This window comes from Phoca vitulina, unplaced genomic scaffold, assembly GCF_004348235.1.
Source record: "Phoca vitulina isolate PV1807 unplaced genomic scaffold, GSC_HSeal_1.0 scaffold20, whole genome shotgun sequence".
NCBI lineage: Eukaryota > Metazoa > Chordata > Mammalia > Carnivora > Phocidae > Phoca > Phoca vitulina.
This window is the reverse complement of record NW_022589723.1, coordinates 13,470,788-13,494,512: the sequence shown is the minus strand read 5'-3', so window position 1 is coordinate 13,494,512 and position 23,725 is coordinate 13,470,788. Positions and strand designations below refer to the sequence as shown.

The 23,725-nt window shown below is 41.1% G+C and overlaps 1 long non-coding RNA gene across 1 annotated transcript in view; it reads right to left on the bottom strand.

Annotated features, from left to right (window-relative positions):
• The window catches only part of LOC116640366, an 8,302-nt gene extending 1,204 nt beyond the window's left edge, over positions 1-7,098 (bottom strand). The window contains exons 1-2 of the long non-coding RNA XR_004301018.1: positions 6,963-7,098; positions 389-962 (exon numbers count right to left, since the gene is read on the bottom strand). This is a non-coding gene — a long non-coding RNA (uncharacterized LOC116640366). The remainder of the gene's footprint in view (positions 1-388; positions 963-6,962) is intronic.
• Between the last annotated feature and the right edge of the window lie 16,627 nt (positions 7,099-23,725).

The window sequence follows — 23,725 nt, the reverse complement described above, 5'->3', positions numbered from 1 at the left end:
GTGGGGGGATGGGTTAGCCTGGTGATGGGTATTGGGGAGGGCACGTTCTGCATGGAGCACTGGGTGTTATGCACAAACAATGAATCATGGAACACTATATCTAAAGCTAATTATGTAATGTATGGGGATTAACATAACAATAAAAAAATTTAAAAAAAAAAAAAGCTTAATGATCCCTTCAGGGGGTGAACTGCCTGATCCTGTTCTTTAATTTAAAATATCTCAGTCAGGAACTTTAAGGAGACAGGTTTTGAAAGTGTAAAAAAAGCCTTCTACCTTGTCACTGGGTTCTCACTTTTTTCTTTTTCGTTTTCCTCTTCCTCCCTCCCCTACTTTTCTCTTGCTTCGGCTTTCTTTCCCTCCACTTCATCTTCCCTGAGGGACTCACATTAGAGGAGACTTTTCTCATGGTGTCTAATCCGATTCCGTGGCTGATGCCATTCTCTCATGACTCTGCTGAACATGACAAGCTGGCCACCTCCTGAGGCAATCCTGTCACGTGGTCTCCTCGGGCACCATGAGGAGCCTCAGACGGTACAGCATCAGCATTCCCCTGCAGCCCCGGACACTTTCTTCCATAAGGACAACTGGTTTCCAGCGCACCTGTAACAGCCCATTGGATATCTAGAGAAACATTTCCTGTTTCTTCTCATCCCTTTCTTACTAAACATTGTGCCTTCAAAAGGACAGTGGTTTTCCTCAACGTTCTCATCTGTCATTTCCGTAAGGCCGTCGCATGGGCGGCTGCGGCTCATCCTCTGCAGCCTGCCTGCTCCTGGGCTACTTCCTGAAGTTGGTTGCAGGTGGCGTCAGGTGGTTGAGCCTGGAAATTGAAAACGATGGCAAGGAGGGCAGGCCTGGGCCTTGGCAGGCAGTTTATGGGATCAGGAAGAACATTTTACTCTCAGAGGCAGCACATCTCTCATCAGCCCAGACTGCCCTGGGGCCATTCCCTTTTATACCTGCATTTGAAAATGCAAAATGTTATCAGAAAAGGCCACAAGAAGCATATTTGCTTTTCCTGCTGTGCCTTTTTCCTAATTCTTTCTCACACACACACATTCCAGACCAACACACTCTCTATATCTCTTTATAATTTTTCCTCCTCAACTTCTCTATTCCTTTTCCTTCCCATCTCTCTCCTTCCTTTAACAATAATCACTGAATTTACTAAAACCTAAGTATATACATTGTCATTAATTGGTAAGATACCTTAAGATAATTAATTGTAGTCATTGAGGAAAATAAAAACACTCAACTGTATCAGGATGCACTTTTTTTCTTAATAGACTATTTTTTTAGAGCAGTTTTAGGTTCACAGAAAAAAATGAATGAAAGGTACAGAGAGTTCCATATAGCCCCTGCCCGCACACATGCAAGAGATGCCCCCATTATCAACATCTCCTACCAGAGAGGTACATTTTACAGTTGATAAACCTACACTGACACATTATCATCCCCCAAAGTCATTAGTTTACCTTCGGATTTATTTTTGGAGTTATATATTCTATGGGCTCTGACAAATGTACAATGACAGGTATCCACCATTATAGTATCATACAGAATAGTTTCACTGTCCTAAAAATCTTTTGTGTTCCATCTCTTCATCCCACCCTCCCCAGTAACCCCCAGGAACCACTGATCATTCCACTGTCTCCACAACTTTTGCCTTTTCAAAAATGTCACATAGTTGGAATCATACAGTATATAGACTTTTTAGATTGGCTTCTTTTGCTTAGTAATATGCATTTACGTTTCCTCCATGTCTTTTCATGCCTTGCTAGCTCATTGCTTTTTTGAACTAAATAATTTTCCATTGTCTAGATGTACCACAGTTCATTTATTCATTTACTTACCAAAGGACAAATTGGTTGCTTCCAAGTTTGGGCAATTATGAATACAACTGCTATAAACATCCATGTGCAGGTTTTTGTGTGGATATAAGTTTTCAACTCCTTTGGATAAATACCAAGGAGCAGAACTGCTGAATCATCAGGTAAGAGTACATGTAGTTTTCTACAAAATACCAAATTGTCTTCCAAATTGACTGGATCATTTTGAATACCTACCAGTAAAGAATGAGAGTACTCATTGCTTGACATCTTTGCCAGCATTTGGTGTTGACCGTGTTCTGAATTTTGGTCATTCTAATAGGCTTGTAGTGTTATCTCATTATTTTTTAATTTGCATTTCCCTAATGGCACATAATGTGAAGCATCTTTTCATATGCTTATTGCCATCTGTATATCTTCCTTGGCGAGGTGTCTGTTCAGGTTTTTTGCCGCTTTTTTAATTGGGTTGTTCATTTTCTTATTGTTGAGTTTTAAGAGTTCTTTGTACATTTTGGTTAGTAATCCTTTATCAGATATATCTTTTGCAAGTATTTTCTACCACTCTGTGGCTTTTCATTCTCCTGACCGTGCCTTTTACAGAGCAGAGGTTTTTTTATTTTAATGAAGTCCGGCTTATCAATTCTTTCATTGATCATGTCTTGGTTGTATCTAAAAAGTCATTACCAAACACAAGGTCATCTAGATTTTCTCCTGTGTTATCCTGTAGGACTTTTATAATTCTGTGGTTTATATGTACATCTATGATATGTTTTGAGTTAACTTTGGGAAGAGTATAAGGTCTATGTCTAGATTCTTTTTTTTTTTTTTTTTTTTTGCGTGTGGATGTCCAATTGTTCCAATATCACTTGTTGAAAAGATAATCTTTGCCCCATTGTATTGCCTTTGCTCCTTTGACAAAGATCAGTTGATTATATATGTGTGAGTCTATTTCCGGGCTCTCTGTTCTGTTCCATTGATCTATTTGTCTATTCTTTTATCAGTACACCACTGTCTTGATTACTGTAGCTTTATAATACATCTTGAAGTCAACCTCTGACTTTGTTTTTTTCCTTCAGTATTGAGTTGGCTATCCTGGCTCTTTTGCTTCTCCATATAAACTTTAGAATCAGATTGTCGATATCCACAAAATAACTTGCTGGGATTTTGACTGTGGCTCCATTGAATCTACAGATCAAGTTGGGAAGAACTGACATCTGGCAATATTAAGTCTCCCTATCCATGAACATAAACTATCTCTCCATTATTTCATTCTTTTTTGACATATTTCATCAGAGTTTTGTCATTTTCCTCATATAGATCTTAAACCTATTTTGTTAGATTTATATCTAAGTATTTCATTTGGGGGTGCTAATATAAATGGTATTGTGTGTTTAATTTCAAATTCCTCTTGTTCATTGCTGGTATAAAGGAAAGCAATTGACTTTTGTATATTAACCTTGTATCCTACAACCTTGCTATCACTTATTAGTTCCAGGTTTTTTTGTTTGTTTGGTATGGGTCTTGACCTATGGATAGTGATGCTATTGGTTAGAAATGCCTGGGGTCACTCACCTGGGCCCTGAATCTCCTTTTAGAACCAATGTAGTGGTTGGACTGGTCCTTGCGGTTTTTATTATGATTGCAAGACACCCTCAGCAACAACTATCAGGAAATGTTGAATGACAAGGTTATAATTCATAAGGCCTGGACAGTACACGGCACACCTGGGCCTGCACAGTGAGGTCGTGGGTAGAGAAAGAGAGTGTGGACCCAGGGCTCTGTTTTTACTGGGGTGGAGAGTGAAGGCCTGGGGTTTCACGACTTCACTCCTTATTGGTGAATTTAACATAGGGGTGGGAATCAACGCATGAGAAGGGAAAAACAGAAGGCCAAATGGTGAGTTATCTAAGTCAACCAGCAGTCTCTAAAACAAAATGAAACTGGGGGGCGGGAGAGGAGGGGTGGCCTGACTATCTGGTCCTGTGGCTGGCACTATGTTTATTCGACGTAGCCAGCGCCATCTTTGAAGTGGATGCCTTAATAATCAAAAGCTTAAGTCAGGCACTTGCATAACAATTAAAAAAAAAAAACACCGTCAGGCACTCACATTTGTCAGCCCTTTCAGATTTTCTATATAAACAATCATATCATATTCAAACAAAGACAGTTTTATTTCTTCCTTTTCAACAATATACTTTTGGGGGGTGTCTCATTGCATTAGCAAGGACTCCCAATACAATGTTGAAAAGGAGTGATATGAGGGGACATCCTTGCTTTGTTCCTAATTTAGAGGGAAAGCTTTGAGTTTCTCCCCATTTAGTATTAGGTTAACTATAGGTCTTTGCAGATATTCTTTATCAAGTTGAGGAAATTCCCCTTTATTCCTCATACACTAAGAGTTCTTATCATGAATGGATGTAAAATTTTGTCAAATACTTTTTCTGCACCTATCAATGTGATTATGTGATTTTTCTTCTTTAGTCTGTTGATGTGATGGATTACATTAATTGATTTTCAAATATTGAACAAGACTTGCATACCTGGGATAAATCCCACTTGGTTGTGGCATATAATTCTTTTTATACATTGTTTAATTTGATTTTTTGGTATTTTGTTGAGGATTTTTACATCTATATTCATGACAGATACTGATCTATCGTTTTCTTTTCTCCATAATGTCCTTGTCTGGTTTTAGTTTTAGGATAATGCTGGCCTCAGAATAATTTAGGAAGTATTTCCTATGCTTGTATCTTCTGAAAGAGATTATAGAGAATTGGTTATAATTTTGTCCTTAAATGTTTGGTAGAATTCACCATCTGGGCCTGATACTTTCTATTTTAGAAGTTTATTAATGATTGATTTAATTTCTTTAATAGATATAGGCCTTTGGGGATTGTCTATTTCTTGTGTGAGTTTTAGCAGAGGGTGTCTTTCAAGGAATTGGTCTGTTTCATCTAGGTTATCAAATTTGTGGGCATAAAGTTGTTCATAATATTCCTTTATTATCCTTTTAATACCCATGGAATCTTGTAGTGATGTCCCCTCTTTCACTTCTGATATTAGCAATTTGTGTCCTCTCTCTTTTTGTTAGTTAGCCTAGCTATAGGCTTATCAATTTTATTGACCTTTTTTCAAAGAACCACTTTTTGGTTTTGTTGATTTTCTCTATTGATTTCCTATCTTCAATTTCTTTGACTTCTGCTCTTTTATTATTTCCTTTCTTCTTCTTACTTTGGATTTAATTTATTCTGCTTTTCCTAGTTTCCTAAGATGAAAGCTTAGATCATTAATTTTAGATCTTTCTTTTTTTCTAATATATGCATTCAATGCTATAAATTTCTCTCTAAGCACTGCTTTCACTGAATCCCACAAATTGTCATAAGTTTTGTCTTCATTTTGTTTAGTTCAAAATATTTTTTTAATTTCTTGGGATTTCTTCTTTGACTCATGCGTTCTTTAGAAGTGTGTTGTTTACTGTTGGTGGGAATGCAAGTTGGTACAGCCACTTTGGAAAACAGTGTGGAGGTTCCTCAAAAATTTAAAAATAGAGCTACCCTATGACCCAGCAATTGCACTACTGGGTATTTACCCCAAACACACAGATGTAGTGAAAAGAAGGGCCATATGCACCCCAATGTTCATAGCAGCCATGTCCACAATAGCCAAACTGTGGAAAGAGCCAAGATGCCCTTCAACAGATGAATGGATAAAGAAGATGTGGTCCATATATACAATGGAATATTACTCAGCCATCAGAAAGGATGAATACCCAACTTTTACATCAACATGGATGGGACTGGAAGAGATTATGCTAAGTGAAATAAGTCAAGGAGAGAAAGTCAATTATCATATGGTTTCACTTATTTGTGGAACATAAGGAATAGCATGGAGGACATTAGGAGAAGGAAGGGCAAAATGGGGGGGGGAATCGGAGGGAGAGATGAACCATGAGAGACTATGGACTCTGAGAAACAAACAGGGTTTTAGAGGGGAGGGGGGAGAGGAGGTTGGTTAGCCCAGTGATGGGTATTAAGGGGGCACGTACTGCATGGAGCACTGGGTGTTATACGAAAACAATGGATCGTGGAACACTACATCAAAAACTAATGATGTAATGTATGGTGACTAACATAACATAATAAAATTAAATTAAAAAAAATACATGGATGTTTAAATGTTCAGGTAATTTTCTATATGATTGATGGATGAATGAATCTAAATCAATAAAAGCAGTATTCTGCATGTAAAAAAAAAAAAAAAAGAAGTGTGTTGTTTAATCTTTGAGGATTTTCCAGCTATTTTTCTGTTGATTTCTAGTTTAATGCCACTGTGTCTGAGAGCAGACATTGTATGACTTCTACTCATTTAAATTTGTTAAGGTGTGTCTTATGACCCAGAATGTGGTCCACTTTGGTGGATGTTCCAGGTGAACTTGAGAAGAGTGTTTATTCTGCTGTTATGGAATGAAGTATTCAACAGATGTCAATTATATCCAGTTGATTTGGGGCACTACTGAGTTCAGCTATGTCCTTAGTGATTCCTGCCTGCTGGATCTGTCCATTTCTGACAGGGAGGCATTGAAGTCTCCAACTATAATAGTGGGTTTATCTGTTTTTCCTTGCAGTTCTATCAGTTTTTGCCTCAGATATTTTGACTCTCTGTTGTCAGGTGTACACACATTAAGGATTGTTACAACTTCTTGGAGAATTGACTCCTTTTTCATTATGTAATGACCCTGTATCCCTGATAACTTTATTTTTTCTGAAGTCTGCTGTCATGGATCCACTCTTTAAAAAAAAAGCATCATAGCATGACAAGCAAGACCTCCCCTTGGTATTGGCACTCGAGTAGTGACTTGATAAGCACTCTAATCATGGTGAATGACCAGGACATATGCACACCCTCACAACATAGCACAAAGAGTCAGTTTCATTTTGTAAACCATAGAGTGTTGTACATTATAAATATGTATGGACAGACCCGAGTCTGCTGACCAATCCAGTCTATTCTTATCTAAACAGCTAGAGCAAGGATTTTGTGTTCATTCAATCCCTCCCATCTTAGTTACAAAACATGAAGGCAATCCCTCATGGCACAGTCCTTTAGTTCCTACTAAAGACACAAGCTTACCTGATGTGAACAATGGGCTCCATCTGGGCAACAAGAGTTCTGGATGCTTGACTATTCCTAGCACACTGTACGTATGAACAAGTATGAACTTTGGAGTCACAGACAACCATGTTATATGACCTTAGATAGCCTCAGTTTTCTCATCTGTAAAATGAGAGAGGAAGGAGAAGGGGGGAATACAAAAATAAACTTCTTCATAGCTTGTTGTGAGAATTAAATGAGGTACAGTATGTGAAGTACCTCATACACCTGGTACTTAGTAAGTGCTCAGAAAATGGCAGGGAAGTATCTCCCTAAAATTATTCACTAATTACTAAGTGGAGACTAGTAACTTCACAGTAGAAAAACCTGAGAGACACCATCTTACCAAGTGATCTACGTTAATATCGCCAGTAATGAGACAGTCTGACATCAAGTGCCTCCTGATGTGATGCATTTCTATTATATTCCTGTCAAAAATGTGTAACTGAATCTAATTATGAAGAAACATCAGACAAATCCAAATTGAAGGACATTCTACAAAGTAACTGGCCTGTACTCTTCAAAAATGTCAGGGTCATAAAAGACAAAGGTTGAAGGACTGTCCCAGATTAAAGGACTAAGAAGACATGACAATGAAATGCAATGCGTGATCCTGTGTTAAATCCTAGACCAGAGAAAATAATAGCCATAAGAGACATTATTAGGACAGTTGGTGAAGTTTGAATATGGGGTGTGTATTAGATCACAGTATTACTGCAATGTTAAACTTCCTGAATTTGATCACTGTGCTGAGTTATGTGACAGAATATCCTAATTAGGAAATCTATGCTGCAGGGGCGCCTGGGTGGCTCAGTCGATTAAGTGGCTGCCTTCGGCTCAGGTCATGATCCCAGGGTCCTGGGATTGAGCCCCTCATCGGGCTCCCTGCTCCGCGGGAAGCCTGCCACTCCACTGCTTGTACTCTCTCTCTCTCTGACAAATAAATAAATAAAATCTTAAAAAAAAAAAAAAAAAGGAAATCTGTAATTATTTAGAGGTAAAGGGACATCATGTCTGCAGCTTACTACCAATTGGTTCAGAAAAATAATCATTTTATATAGGTAGGTAGATTGAGAAAGAGACAGAGAAAGCCAGTGTGGCAAAATCCTAACACCGGGTGAATCTGGGTGAAGTATAGACAGGAGTCCTTTGTGCAACTTTCTGTCTGTGGATTATAACTTTCCTGTGTGTTTGAAATTATTTCAAAATAAAAAGGTTTTAAATGGCATGGAAGATTACTTTTCATTGCTAATTGGAAAAAGAAATCAAGGTACACTGCCACTCTCTCAAAAAGGAGGGAGATCCTTTGGTAAGGGTTTTCTAACCTCAGTAGACTCTTACCACAGAAACACAGTCTGAGCAATCCCACCCAAAGCAACACTCTGAGATTTGTACTGGCGAAGCACTTCCCTCGGACAGTGCCCTCCAGGACTTGGGGGTCACTCCACACACACACACACACACCTGGGGAGCTGGAACCATACCCCAAACCAGATTTGGAATCAAGATGTCCAGGGTGGGGCCCCTCCCACCTCCATTCACCCAACAAGTTCCTACAAATACAAGGAAGACAACATAAAGATGCAACCTCCTCCAGAGCAAGCACCCAAGAGTCATGGTGGTTTTATTTATTCCCCTTTTGGTCTATCAGCATCTGAAGAACCAGAGTTTTATATTGTCTGTCTGACAGGTACCATGCTAGATCCTAGGAGACTCATAGCGGGACCTCAGGAGGTAACATGAAGAGTTGCTCTCTTTTGAGTAGCATATATACATTAGACGGTTTAAGTTTTACCTTATTAAACAAATCATAACAATTCTACAAATCAGATATTATTATTCTCATTTTATAGATAATGAAACTGAGGCTCTGGAGAATAAGTGATGTGCCCCAGGTCACATGCTAGTAAGCAATAATGCCAAAACTTGAGCTCAGATCCATCTAATTCCCAAGTCTTTGCCATTTCTATGATCCCTTTCTAGGATGTCTCATGTTTGTTTAGCAGATATACTCAAAGGCAACATCTTTGACAGCTCTTTTGTTAAATAACTCCCAACCCTTTCAAGCAATTAACAAGTTCTGGGAGAAGCTTGTATTTTTCCTTAGCACTAACATCAGAAACAATCTGTGGATGTGGACAGAGTAGATAGCCCTGGGCACCAAGGCTGAGTGTCCCCAGGCATAATCCCAGCCTAAACCTGCACTTCACACAACTGAACAGAGGACAGAGTATGGGATAGATGGCTTCCGAACATCCTAGTGTGTAGATCTCAAATGGCAGGAGACGGTGAGTGTCCTAAAATGCCCAAAACCATGTGGAAATTCATGGCATCTCACATAGAACTTACATGTGCTCCAAGTCTTCCTGTGGGTTGCAAAATAAGTAGGCCATGCTTGATGGTGAAGGTAACCTAATAATGTTGGGAGCTTTGGGGAAAAAAATCATTATTCTCAACGTGCTTCAGACGCTTGTCTGTAAACATTTTATCACCTCAGAACTCCAGCGATACAAGGCCGTGGCTGACGCTGTGAAGGTTGTTGACTATCAGAATCTCATGAGTGCTAAATGTGAGGCAGTAAAGCTGTCCAAAGATTAATTCACACCTGTGGCAAAGAATACTCTTGTACCAGGCAGTAGCTTATAATTCTAAAAATACTAAGGTTGAAAGGCAAGATCGAACACTCTAGCACAGCCTTTTAACAACTACACTTCAGTGAAGGTGAACGAGTGTGTCTGCATTCATTATCCATTGCCGTGTTCTTTAAATATGCACACTGTTGTCTCATGGTTTCTGTGGGTCAGGAACCCAAGAGTAGTTTAGCTGAGTCCCCTGGCTCAGGGTCCCTCACAGGCTGCAGTCACAATGGGAAGATGACCACTTCCAGGCTCACTCACACGGGTGTTGGCAGGATTCGGTTGCTTGAGGGCTGCAGGACCGAGGGCCTCAGCTCCTCACCCACTGTTGACTAGAGGCCTCCCTCCCTTAGTTACTTGCTATGTGGGCCTCTCCATGGGGCAGCTCACAACACGGCAGCTGGCTTCCCTCAGAGCAAGCAAGCAAGAGAGCCCAAAGTGGGAGCAAGAGGGAAGCCACTCTTTGTAACCTGATCTCAAATGTGCCACGCCATCACCCTTGCTCATCTATCATCATTCTATCAGTCAGAAGCGAATCACCTGGTCCAGCCCACACTCAAGGGGAGGCGATTACCCAAGGGCCTGAATGCCAGGACTTGGGGGTCACTGGAAACCAGCTTAGAAACTGCCTACCCGGGCGCCTGGGTGGCTCAGTCGTTAAGCGTCTGCCTTCGGCTCAGGTCATGATCCCAGGGTCCTGGGATCGAGTCCCACATCGGGCTCCCTGCTCGGCAAGAAGCCTGCTTCTCCCTCTCCCATTCCCCCTGCTTGTGTTCCTGCTCTCGCTATCTCTGTGTCAAATAAATAAATAAAATCTTTAAAAAAAAAAAAAAAAGAAAGAAACTGCCTACCCCAGTGTCACTGGACTTGGTACAACAGAAGCATTCAGGTCAGGCTTTAGATTGACTCCTTCCCACCCTCACTCTACAAACAGTAGCCCCACTCAGCCCTGACTGATGCACAAGTATACTAACAGGACCCATTCCAGAGGAGGAAGGCTTTTGTTTTTGTTGAAACAACACTGTTGCTTCACCTTGTAATATTCCCTGAAAACCTCTGCTGCATCTTAACAGGGTAATACCATGGAAAAACACACACACATTTAGAGTGAGCGGACACACACACACAAATGACAAATGTTCTCATTTTTTTTTTGAATGTAGACTGAGTAACATCCTTAAAGAATTAACCTCATAAAAGTGGTGAAAAAGAAAAGGCCCTTTAAGTATCAGACAAGAGACCTGAGTTCAAGTGCTGCCTGCGACAGGGATTCACTTAACCTTTCCTCACCTACCAAAAGAAAAATAGAGAAAGAAAAAGGCGTCCATCCAGCTCCTTTCCTAAAAGAATTCTCACAACTCCTCCTTTAGGGGTCTGCCATACTGTAACTTATAAGAAATATATATTTGGGCATTCAGATGACCAAAATTTATTTCTCATATATATTTGTTCTTCATCCACAGTTTCTTGCTCACAGCTGCCAAAACCTTTGGAATTTCCTAAGTTTAAAGAGTGACCAAGGCATCTCTTGTTATGTTAATGAGGTGACTTTTGGACCCCACCTAAGGATTAGACAGTCTGAACTTTAAGTCCCTCTCCCCCCACCCCACCTCCTGCTCCAGCCCCAGCAGGGGAGAGGGCCTGGAGGTTGACTCAATTGCTAATGGCCAATGAATTAATTAGTTGTGACTATGTAGTAAAACCTCCATAAAACCCCAAGAAGATAGAGTTTGGAGAGCTTCCAGGTTGGTGAATGCAGGGAGGTCCTGCCCTTTCCCCTTTCCCCGTATTGTCCTATGCATCTCTTCCCTCGGGCTGTCCCTGAGTATATATCTTTTTTTTTTTAAGATTTTATTTATTTGACAGAGAAAGACACAGCGAGAGAGGAAATATAAGTAGTGGGGAGTGGGAGAGGGAGAAGCAGGCTTCCCACTGAGCAGGGAGCCCGATGTGGGGCTCTATCCCAGGACCCTGGGATCATGACCTGAGCCAAAGGCAGACACTTAACCGACTGAGCCACCCAGGTGCCCAGTATATATCCTTTTATACTAAATTAGTAATCTAGAAAGTAAAATGTTTCTCTGAGTCGTGTGAGCCACTCTAGCAAATAAATCAAACCTGAGGAAAGGGTCTTGGGAATCTGAGTTATAACCAGTCAGTTGGAAGCACGGGTGACAACCTTGGCTTGTGACTGGCATCTGAAGTAGGGGGGTGGGGGAGCAGTCTTGTAGGCCTGAGCCCTCAAACTAGGGATTCTGATGCTATCTCTGGGTAAATACTGTCAGAATTGAATTGAATTATAGGACACCCAGCTGGTGTTGGAAAATTGCTTGGCGTGTAGGGAAATCTCCCTCCACACATTGGAAATCAGTCTCAGAACACCAAAAGAGGGCCCAACATCAAAAGAGGTCCTTTGCCCTATTTTCACACACCCCAGGACACCCGGAAACCCTGTCGGCCAATCACTTCTGTCAGTGCATTCAAATTCCCACAGTAGCCAAAGGTGGGTTTTTTCCTCATGGATATGATTTTAATTTATTGATGATTAAACTGAGGCGCTAAGCGATTCCCTACCTTGTAGGACCAGACAGTAGCAGGGGCCAGGCTACCAATAACCCCAAGAAGTGTGTGTGAAGTGTCAGGCCTCTTATAAAATGACAGTTAGGGACAAGGAATTCCAAATGTGGATATAGAACAATCTTATTAATGAATATTCTGAAATTAAAGCTGACTTCTGAAGAAATTGGTTCTATTTTTAAAATAATACATCCAGTGATGCCTGGGTGGCTCAGTCGTTAAGCGTCTGCCTTCGGCTCAGGTCATGATCCCAGGGTCCTGGAATCGAGCCCCACGTCGGGCTCCCTGCTCAGCGGGAAGCCTGTTTCTCTCTCTCTCCCTCTGTCGTTCCCCCTGCTTGTGCTCGCGCTCTCTCTCTCTGACAAATAAATAAAAATCTTTTAAAACATAAATAAATAAATAAAAATAATACATCATATACAATCACCACCATACCATTCAGCTTGTGTGTGTGAAAATTAATAAAGGGAAACCCCACTACAGTGGAGTCAGGAGGTTCTGCAGAGGAGTTCTCATGCTCTACCACTTGTCCTCACTTGCAAATCCAACAGGAGGACACAGACTTTGCACATGGATACTGCTTTACTCTCCTAGCAGGGAGAGGAAAGGCTTTTTTCATCCCCACTCCCTGCCCCCAGCAGTAACCAGCCAACTCAGCCACTATACTTCCAACTCCCAGTTTATTCCAACAGCCTTCCCAACTTCCCACTTTCCTTTATAAAAGAGCATACCTCTCCTTTGTTCTTTGGATTGCCTATGGTTTTGCCTGTCCTGGATTTCAATTCTCCGCTATTCCCAAATAAACCCATCTTTTGTCGGTAAAATAACTGGAAACTGGTTGGGTGTTTTTTTTTTAAGACTTTATTTATTTATTCTAGTGAGAAAGAGAGAGAGTGCACACGCGTGTGTTTGCGGATGTGGGTGGAGGGGTAGAGGGGGAGGGAGAGGGAAAGGAAGAGAATCTCTGCTGAGCACAGAGCGGGATACAGGGCTCCATCTCGTGACCCTGAGATCATGAGCCAAGACCAAGAGTTGGATGCTACACCTACTGAGCCACCCAGGTGCCCCTGGAAGTTTTATTTTTAAGGTAAACATCACTCGGTTACCTGTATGGGGATCCAGGGAGGACCCCCAACAACTCTGAGACTGGTGAGCAAACAGGGGCCAGGACCCACAGAGCCCATTGGGCTCATTGCATTCTCGCCAACCCTGGGGTTTGAGGGTATGTTTGTCTCCTGGATTTTGAGGTCCACACTTTGTGTTTGAGCTTTTCAGGCTTTATTCAGGATCTGTTTTAAGGCCTTGGTTTTTGTTTTTCTCTCTGAGAGTGCTTGTTTGGCCTTCAGTCCAGCTCCTCTTCAGAATCTGACTGTTCCTGATGGAAATGTGCAGGCCTAGGGGCACCTGGATTAGGTGACCGACTCTTGGTTTCACCTCAGGTCGTGATCTCAGAGCTGTGAGATCGAGCCCAGCATTGGGCTCTGTGCCAAGCATGGAATCTGCTTGAAGATTCTTTCCCTCTGCCCCTGACCCCCCCTTAAATAAATAAATAAATAAATACTAAAAAAAAAAAAAAAAAGAAAGAAATGTGCAGGCCTTAAGTCTGAGTCCTGTTTGGAACTGGACTGTTCCTATTGAACTGTGCTAGCCTTCAGTCTGACTCCTTTTTAGAACCAGACAATTCCTGTTGGAACTGTGCCAGTTTGAGCTACGCTGGCCTTTGGTCTGACTCCCTTTTGGGACTGGACTCTTCCTTTGGAACTGGGCCAGCCTTCAGTCTGATTCCTTTGGAACCAGGCAATTCCTACTGTAACTGTGCCGGCCCTTGGTCTGATTCCTTCTGGAACCAGGCTGTTCCTGAAAAACCTTTAAGCAACAGGATCCCTGTTATGAAAATGCTTTGAGGGTGCACCTCCCTACTGGGACTCTGGCTGCTTTTCTGTTTAAAATCTATAATCCCTCCACACGCACACTTACAAATAAACGGACTGCCTTAGCCAAAAGTAACCCAGAACTTCAATGGCCATTCTGTGGAACTTTCAATCTCCCCAAACTTGTTTTATTCAAAATTAAAAGAAAGCCATGGCTCCTTAAACAAAAAAAGAAAAAAAAAAAAAAAAACCGGAACGCGATGCCTATTTTAGAAGGTACCTTGAGGCTTCCCGATGGTTTCAGGATTCTAGGTTTGTGTCTTTGCAAGGTACTATGTCTAAATTAACTAATGTAAATAACGAAAAAAGTCAAAATGTCTCCTGAGGCTTCTTTTCCCCTCCCCCATCTTCTCTGTCTACAGCCACATAGACACTGTCTATGTGGGGGCCACCTTGTGCTCAGAGCCCGCCTCTGGTGCCATTTTCCTCAATTCCTTCTACTGATCTTTCCTTTTCCTCCAAATCTTTCCCCACGCCTTCCTCTCCTGAATCTATTAAAACCTGCCTCTTTAAAGTTAAGTCTTCTGAGAGTCTAAATAAACTTCAAGTTCCTTATGTTCCCCAGACTAAGGTCGAATTATGAGCCATAGTTAAAGTGTTTCCTAAAGTGAATGAGGACCCCCATAAGTTTGCTGAAGAATTTAACATAGTTATTCAAACTTACCAACCTGGTTTCTCAGTTTTATATCAGTAAGTCCACATGCCTGTTGGTGAGGACCAGGCCAAACACTGGGTGAAATTAGCCAGAAGAGAACATCCCAAAAGGAATTTACGGAAACAGAGCCCTAACTTTTGGCAAGATGCTAGAAAATGCACTGGAAATCTCAACCAAGCAATAATAATGGCTTTACCTGAGCCTGTTGATTGGAACAAAATTCAGGCTTGCACACAAAAGCCTGATGAATCTGTTCATGATTATTACCATCAACTTCAAATTGTCTTTTAAGAACATTCTGGTCTTCCTTGAATGTTGAATCCAGCTGGCAGCACAGAGCTCTATGTTTATTAACAAGCTTAACCTGTATCTTTGTCTTTTAGTTAAAAGAACCAGGATGGAATGGGAAATTATGTCCACTCCAAATTTAATTAATTAAAATCAGCTAACTCGCACCCTAGATGAGTCACCTAGAGGAAAGACTGCTAAAATTTTCAATATTCAAACTCCAGCAAATGAAGGCCCCTAAACAAAATCAGACACCTAGTTTCTGCTATTATTGCAATGAACCAGGACATTGGCGGAAAAAAAATAAAAGATAGTTAGAAATGTAAGCACTCCAGGTGCCTTCAGCCCTCTAGCCAACCTTTCCAATGTCCTCCTAATTCCCAATGACAGGGCTTCCAGGAACTACAGGGGCTCTTCCCAATCCTCCCTCTTACTTGGCTCAGACAAACCATGCTCCAAACTGGGAATGAATATCTCTCTGTCCTTGTTGACAAGGGACCTACACTCTCTGTGTTTAACCCCACTGTTATAAAGCAGCCCCTTTGTCACAGTACGAAAACAGTTTGAACAATAGTGAGGGTCTTCAATAAACCTCAACAGATTCCTGTCTCTAAGCCTATTCTATTTTATCTAGGCCCTTTGAGAAATATACATGCTTTCTCCTTCGTTCCTCTGCCCCTATTCATTTATTGGGCCAAGATTTCTTAGTAAAGTATCATGCTGGAATTTCTCCCAAAAGGAGGAAGCAATTCTAGAATTTGACAGAGTAACCAAAATAGCCCACAAGGGGAAATAAATGACCTTCAGCATCTTTTCTGTGCTGACTCTATCGCTGGCACTGTATCGATGGCACTACGGCTGAGTCTGGGGGTACTGATCATTTATTCCTGTTGGTTCAGCTACCCTCCTCTCTATGGGCAAAATCCTCAGCTGATATTGGCAGAATTCACAATATACCTACCATCAAGATTCAAATAGATCCCTCAAAACCTCTTCCCATAATTAATCAATGCCCTGTAAGTAAAGAAGCCCATAAGAGAAGATTGCAAGCCTCAGGGCCTTATTATCCCCTCTACTAATCTCTATAACATCCATATTTTACCTGTGAGGAAACCCAATGGCCATGGATGGACCCCTTGGCAATAAATAACATTGCTATCCCTTGGCATCCCTGTTATTTCTAACCCCCATATGCTACTGACATCCACTCCCACTGAAGGCAAATTTTTCACCGTAATTAATCTATGCAGTACATTCTCAGTATTCCAGTTGATAAGGATAGCCAGTATCTTTTTGCTTTCACAGGGGAAGAATGGTAATACACCAGGACAGTAATGCCCCAGGGCTAAACAGAGAGTCCTTCTTACTTTTCACAAAACTTAAAGGCTGACTTGGATGGTACAAGTTTTCTGCAGGCTCTACCTTGTTAAACTATGTAGATGATTACCTTCTCTGCTCCCCTTCTCAAACCTCTTCGCAGAAAGATAGCATCCACCTGTTAAAACTTTTGGCCTTAAAGGACATAAAATCTCCAAAGAAAAACTGCAATTTGCCCAAACTCAAGTTCAATATTTAGGGCACCTGATCTCTGAACAAAAACTGGATTTGGATCCAGGTAGGCTTCACGGAATCCTGAATTTCCCCAAACCTAAAACTAAGCACCAATTACGAGGCTTCCTTGGACTGACCGGCTACTGTCAAAATTGGGTTCCAAACTTCTCTCATATCACTCAACCTTTATATGCCTCACTAAAAAAAAAAAAACTTAACCCTATTATTTGGAAAGCAGGGGATAATACAGCCTTTGAGACTTTTAAGAAAAGCCTAACAAAGTCCCTTGCCCTTAGGCATTCTAATTATCAACTTCCCTTTTCCCTCTTTGTATGTGAAAGGAAGGAAATGCTCTTGGAGTGCTCACCCAAAAACAGGGAAACCATCATTGGCCAACAGGGCATTCTAGCCAACAACCAGACCCTGTAGCATAGGGATACCCCCTTGCCTCAGAGCCCTTCCTGCCACTGTTCTTTTAGTTCAGGCCACTGAAGAAATAATCATGGGATCCCCTTTAACCATCCTTGTACCCCACACAATAGAAGCCCCCCTAAATTCTCATCATACTCAACACTTCACAGTCAATCGCCCGACATTCTATGAAATCCTTCTGTTAACTCCTCATATAACTCTTTCTCATTGCAATAACCTTAACCCTGCCACCCTTCTCCCCGCCTTCAGAGATGAAACCCCTTATAACTGCTTAAGATTGACAGATCACCTTTTGACTCCTTATGACAATTTACAGGAAACTCCTCTAACCAATGCAGATTTGTCATGATTTACTGATGGTTCTTATTTAAAGGATAAAAATGGTAAATATCAGGCTGGATATGCTATTGCAGTTCCCTCTGAAGTCATTGGGACAGCACCTTTACCTCTGTCTGCTTCAGCCCAACAAGTTGTTATATGCCTTAGGGCATATAACATCCAGGCCATCCAGAGGGATAAGCCTCTCCCTCTGCCTGCCGCTCCCCCTGCTTGTTCTCTCTCTGTGTGTCAAATAAATAAATAAATATAAATAAAATCTTTAAAAAAAAGAAGAAGAGGAAGAAGAGAACAGAACAGAAAAGACACCTCCAGAAAGACTCTTCGACCTCACTGGAAAGGTCCTTATTAAGAGCTGCAAACCAACCCTTGTGCCCCCAAATTCCAGGGAATAGACTCCTGGATTCACATGACACTTCTAAAGAAGGCACCATGCCCTGACTGGACCTGCACGTAATCTGGTGACCTGAACGTAAAGATTTCCTGGAATTGAAGCAGAAGACATCTGATGAGACATCTTTCCCAAGATGTCTGATGTCTGGACCAGGCATGTATACCTTTTTCTCACTGTTGCTTCTCTCTTCTTCTTTTTTTTTTTTTTATATTTTATTTATTTATTTGTCAGAGAGAGAGAGAGCATGAGAGCACAAGCAGAGGGAGCAGCTGAGGGAGAGGGAGAAGCAGGCTCTCTGCTGAGCAGGAAGCCCAATGTGGGACTCAATCCCAGGACCCTGGGATCATGACCTGAGCTGAAGGCAGTCGCTTAACAGACTGAGCCACCCAGGCCAGGCGTCCTGCTTCTTCTCTTTTCTATGAGAAGACAATGCCCCTGTCTGCATTTCCTAAGCTCTTGCAAAAGGGGGAAATGTCCTCTTCTTTTGATTTTGACCTTTCAGAAACAGGTCTCCTTATGTATGATCCCAGGACAGGTCAACTTTCACTTGCTTTTTCTAAAGGGTTAGAAGGTTCAGGATTCATAAAAGTCCTTTTTTCAAAAATTTAAACTATTAACTGATATTGGATTCTTATTCAAATTCATGATCTCTGAATTTACAACTTTACAGACTATATTATTTGATAACATTTGTTTTCAAAACAATTCTTTTGAGATAACAGTATTTTTCTTTACTGTATCTTTGAAGTTTTGCTATTCTTGCAAAAAGTTCAATAACTATTGCTTCATGTTTATACTTGTACTGTAACTTCCCAAATGTGTTTGGTTATTTCATTCAGTGCACTGTCGCAGTATTTCACTGGTTCACCCCATGGCGACTTTGAGAGCTTCCAAGAAGCATGCGTGACCCCGGGTTTGCCTTCACAGGGAGAAATCTTTCTTCCCTAAGTCCAAATAAGTGCCAATAGGTATTTTCAGTTGGCTACTTTCAGATGTAGGGTCCCAGTTTAGAACCAACGTACAGTTCAGAATTGTCATGTTACTTTCGACACTGTACCTACTGTCTATCGATCGCTTGTAAAAAGGATATACCCAATAGGGTGATGGTGGCTAGACACTCACAACCTCTTGAAGATGTAGACTTCAAATGGGAAGTACCTGAGAGTTCTCTCTCCTAGCCTTCCTCGTTTTTCAATGTGCCCTGAAATGGTTTCCAACTGCTATGAATTTTCCCTCTGACCGAGGACATGACAACCAGAAAAGGTCCCTCCTGGCACTAAACCACTAAATATAAATAAAGAACCTGACTATTGATCAGTGGTACTTTCAAAGGAAGATCTTGATCAAAAGGGGGAAATGTGAAAATTAATAAAGGGCAACCTTAATAAACTGGAGTCAGGAAGTTCAGCAGAGGGAGTTCTCATGCTCTACCACTTGTCCTCGATTACAAATCCAACAGGAAGACACAGACTTTGCACATGCATAGTGCTTTACTATCCTGGTGAGAAGAAGAAAGGATTTTCTCTTGCCCCCGCAACAGCCTGACCAATGACAGTCACAATTCAGCCAATGAAAAGCCACTATACTTCCAGCTCCCCGTTTACGTCAATGAACTTTCTCTTTAGAACAGCCTTCCCAACTTCCCACTTTCCTTTATAGAGGGTTCCTCCCCTTTGTCCTCTGGACTTGCCTATGGTTTTTTTCAGTAACTTCCTTGTCCCAGATTGGAATTCTCTGCTATTCCCAAATAAACCCCTCTTTTGCTGGTAAAATAACTGGAAGCTTTGTTTTTAAGGTTTACAGGTGTGACTTTGGATAAATTACTTTTCTCAAACTCAGTTTGTTCATGGTAAAATGTGGGAAAGAACTGACTGGCAATCTGTTGTTGGAGTATTAATTAGATTGAATATCTAAGGCGCCTGTCATGGTACATGCTAAAACATTGTATCTGTATTTATAATATATATTTTTATTATAATTATTAGTTCTCTTGACTGGCTCATAAAGAAAAATCCATGTAGTCTGTTTGAGTGATGGAATTAAACTTTGGGGCCATATCAGACAGACGATAATTTCTCTACTCAGATGAGCATCTATCTGTTCTTCTTTCAAGGACCAAAGAGTTAATCTGGAAACATTTGGGATTTGTCCCCAGGAGCTTCCAAAGGCTAAGGAGCCTAGAACCCCATTAAGGCTTTCCCCTGCTAATCAAAAGGAGAGCATTCTTATGAAATCTTTCATAAGCTGAAATGCCATAAAGTGAAGAAACTATTACCATTAGTTTATATGGAAAAATTTTCGAGCATTCCCAGACCCCCCCCCAAAAAAAATAACCTCTCATAGACTTTTCTGATACCTTAGAACACATCTTGCTAATGGATGCACAAAATAAACTGAGATAAAGCACAGATGCTCCCAGACACAATTCAAAGCTATGACAGCTTGATGCTGAGATGTTGAGCTTTCAAAAAGCAGGGGATACCATACAGGGTGTTGTTTTTAGAAACTAGAATTTCCCCCTCCCTTAGTATAGGTAACCTCGATAACCTTTCTATTTCTCTAAATTCTGTACGTCCTCTCTTTGTTTGTCACCCAACTCCCAGAAGCATATTTTATGTTTTCTCGGGCAACTAAATATAATTTCACTGGGCACTTAATAATTAATTTTTTCTCTTAATCTTTATATGTAATACTTAGAATATATCTCCAAGCCTTCCACATTACTTTTATTTTATAGCAAAGAACCTCCTGATAATGACAGTCTGAGCTGTGCTCATAGCAGTGCCTGGCATAACATTTTCAATGAATGTTGGCATTAGTGTGGCTGGACCAACAAGAGCTGGCTAATATTTATTGAGAACGAATTCTGTGCCAGGCACTGTCAGCCAAAGGCTTTTTTATGGGGCTGGATTATCTAGGATCAATGTATTTACTAGGACATTTTTAACCCACTTAATTGGTATTCAAATTGATGGTCCAGATTCTTCCTCACAAAAACAGGTGCTGGATGGTGCACCGGACACGGAGATGTTCCTGTGGGGGGTATACTTTAGAAAAGCTCTTGCAATCTCATTACTCCCAGCAGTCTCACACATAAAATTTTTGATAGCTGACAGTTTAACACATCAAACCAGAAACAAATCATCATCATTAAGCATCGCTGATAGGCCATCCACTAAGCAGATGTGTGAGAATTTGTGTTGTAATTACCTACAGAAGAGTTATCAGCACCTATTGCCCCAGAAAAGTTTTTCAAGCACACAGGAGTATTTTATATCTGTTGTCTGATATGCCAGGAACCAAAGGTACTTTAGCAGCAGTAGGAGCAATCCAACTACCTGTAATAACCTCTTTGGTGCCCTGAGTCTCAAATCAGTACCTCCCAATTACTCTTTAGGCCTAAAGTTTCACTGTTCATCGGTGGTTGCAACCATATTTCTGATCCATCAAAACTTGGGAGGGAATATTAAATAGCCCACCTCCCTGCCTCTTTATTCCCATTAAGAATAGCAATAAAAGCCCTGTGCTTATATTACCCATGTATGCAGAATCCTTCACACTGAAACCTTGGAATGGGATACACCATACTAATTCATCCAAAGGCAAACCAATCCCTCTCAACATTTCCCGCATTTCTGTTCCTCCCCGTAACACTAGCAGGGCCTTCCTCTTTGCCCCAGTGACCCACAATCCCTATCCTAGGCTCAAATAACTGCACATTTTTCTTTCACACTTCTTTCAGTCCCATGCAACTCTACTCTCCCCCTCCCCAGGGAATCAAGCCTTCACTTCTCTCCCACCATGTTCAAATCAGAAGACAGGTTCTTTGAGTCCATCTGCCACTCATCCTCCACATCTTGTCCCATTCCACTTCATCTTCTCCTTCACCATGCTCTCCAAGGAAGACCACTGTTTCCCCTACTCACTCTAACTCAAACCCAGAAGGAAAGACCCACATACTCCTTCTTCCGTAGTCTACTTCACCAGCTCCACTCACATCCTCTCGAAACAATAATTCCTCCTTCTTCCCTTCCCTTCCCTGACCTCAGGGACTTTCCAACCTTGTTTCCATCCTTGTAGCCAATATCTCCTTCCATCATCCTCAGAGATGTGAACATCATTCCTGCTCTTTAAACACCCAGTAGCCTTCCCCCCTTCCTTCAAACAAACACCCTCATGCACTGTGTGAGCATGACCTGCTTTATCTCCACAACATCAAGGTAAGTGCTGTTGCTCTGAAAGTTCCATCTGACTGCTACCTCTCCCCTAGGAGCCCGGTTCCCTCTCTCACTGAGCCTGCTCTTTGCCCTTATGCAAGCATTTCAGTCGAATCATCCACTCAACCAGCACCCCCTGGACTAGCCAGTCCCCAAGCTCAACCACTTCACTCTGGTTCTACTGATACCCCAGGATTTGACTGCTCTTGACCTTCCACCCACCTGCCTATTCACACACCTGGGGGACCCGCCATTGTAAGAGAATCAGTATGAAAGCGTGATGTTACCAGGCTGTTAACATTATGCAAAGTCAGACAGTTCAACCATACTGGGCACTGACGGGGTGAAGTGTTGAGTGGTTGGACTATTCCCCACCCCTCAGCTGCATCCAATTGTTTTCAACCTACTCATTCTTGGTCCCACCCTCTCATGCTCAGAAGATGATCTCAATTCCTATTTCACTGAATAGAGCTACTTTTTAAAAAATTGTTTCCAGGGGTGCCTGGGTGGCTCAATCAGTTAAGCATCTGCCTTCAGCTCAGGTCATGATCCCAGGGTCCTGGAATCGAGCCCCACATTAGGCTCCCTGCCCAGCGGGGAGTCTGCTTCTCCCTCTGCCCCCACCCTGCTCATTCTCTCTCTCACTTTCTCTGTCTCTCAAATAAATAAATAAAATCTTAAAAAAAAAAAGGTCTTTTTAAAAAATTAAAATAAAAAATTGTTTCCAATGAGATATAATTGACAGTTAACATTGTATTAGTTTTAGGTTCATGACATGATGATTTGATATGTGCCTATATTGCAAAAGGATCACCACATTAAGTTTAGTAAATATCCATCAACTCATATAGTTACAAATTTTTTTCGTGTGATTGGAAATTTTAAGATCTACTCTTAGCAACTTCCAAACGTACAATACAATGTTATTAACTATAGTGACCATGCTGTACATTACATCTCCAGAATATATTTATCTCATAACTGGAAGTTTGCACTCTTTGACCACCTTCACCCATTTCACCCACCAATCTGTTCCCTGTTTCTCTGAGTTTGGTACTTTATATTTGACATAAAAGTGAGCTCATGCAGTATTTGTCTTTCTCTATCTGACTTGTTTCACTTAGCCTAATGCCCTTAAGGTCCATCCATGTTGTCCCAAATGGCAAGATTTCATTCTTTTTTATGGTATGAAAGAATTCATCCTTTTTTATGTTGTGTGTATATATATATATATATATATATATACATATCTTCAGATATATATATATATCTTCTTTATCCATTAATCCATCAATGGACACTCAGGTTGTTTCCATATCTTAGAAAATGTGAATAATACTACAATAAATATTGGGGTGCATATATCCTTTCAAGATAGTAATTTCTTTTCCTTCAGATATATACTCAGAAGTAGAATTGATGGATAATATGGTATAACTATTTTTAATTATTTGAGGAACATCCAAACTATTTTCTTGGCTGCACCAATTCCCACCAACAGTACACAAAAGTTCCCTTCTCTCCACATCTTCAACAACACTTGTTGTTTCTTGTCTTTTTAATAATAGCTGTTCTAACAGGTGTGAGGTGGTATCTCATTGTGGTTTTGATTTGCATTTCCCTGATGATTAGTGATGTTGAGCACCTTTTGATGCACCTGTTGACCATCTAAGTAGAGCTAATTTAACTCCTCCTCCCACCCACCCTCATCTCTCTCCACCCCTA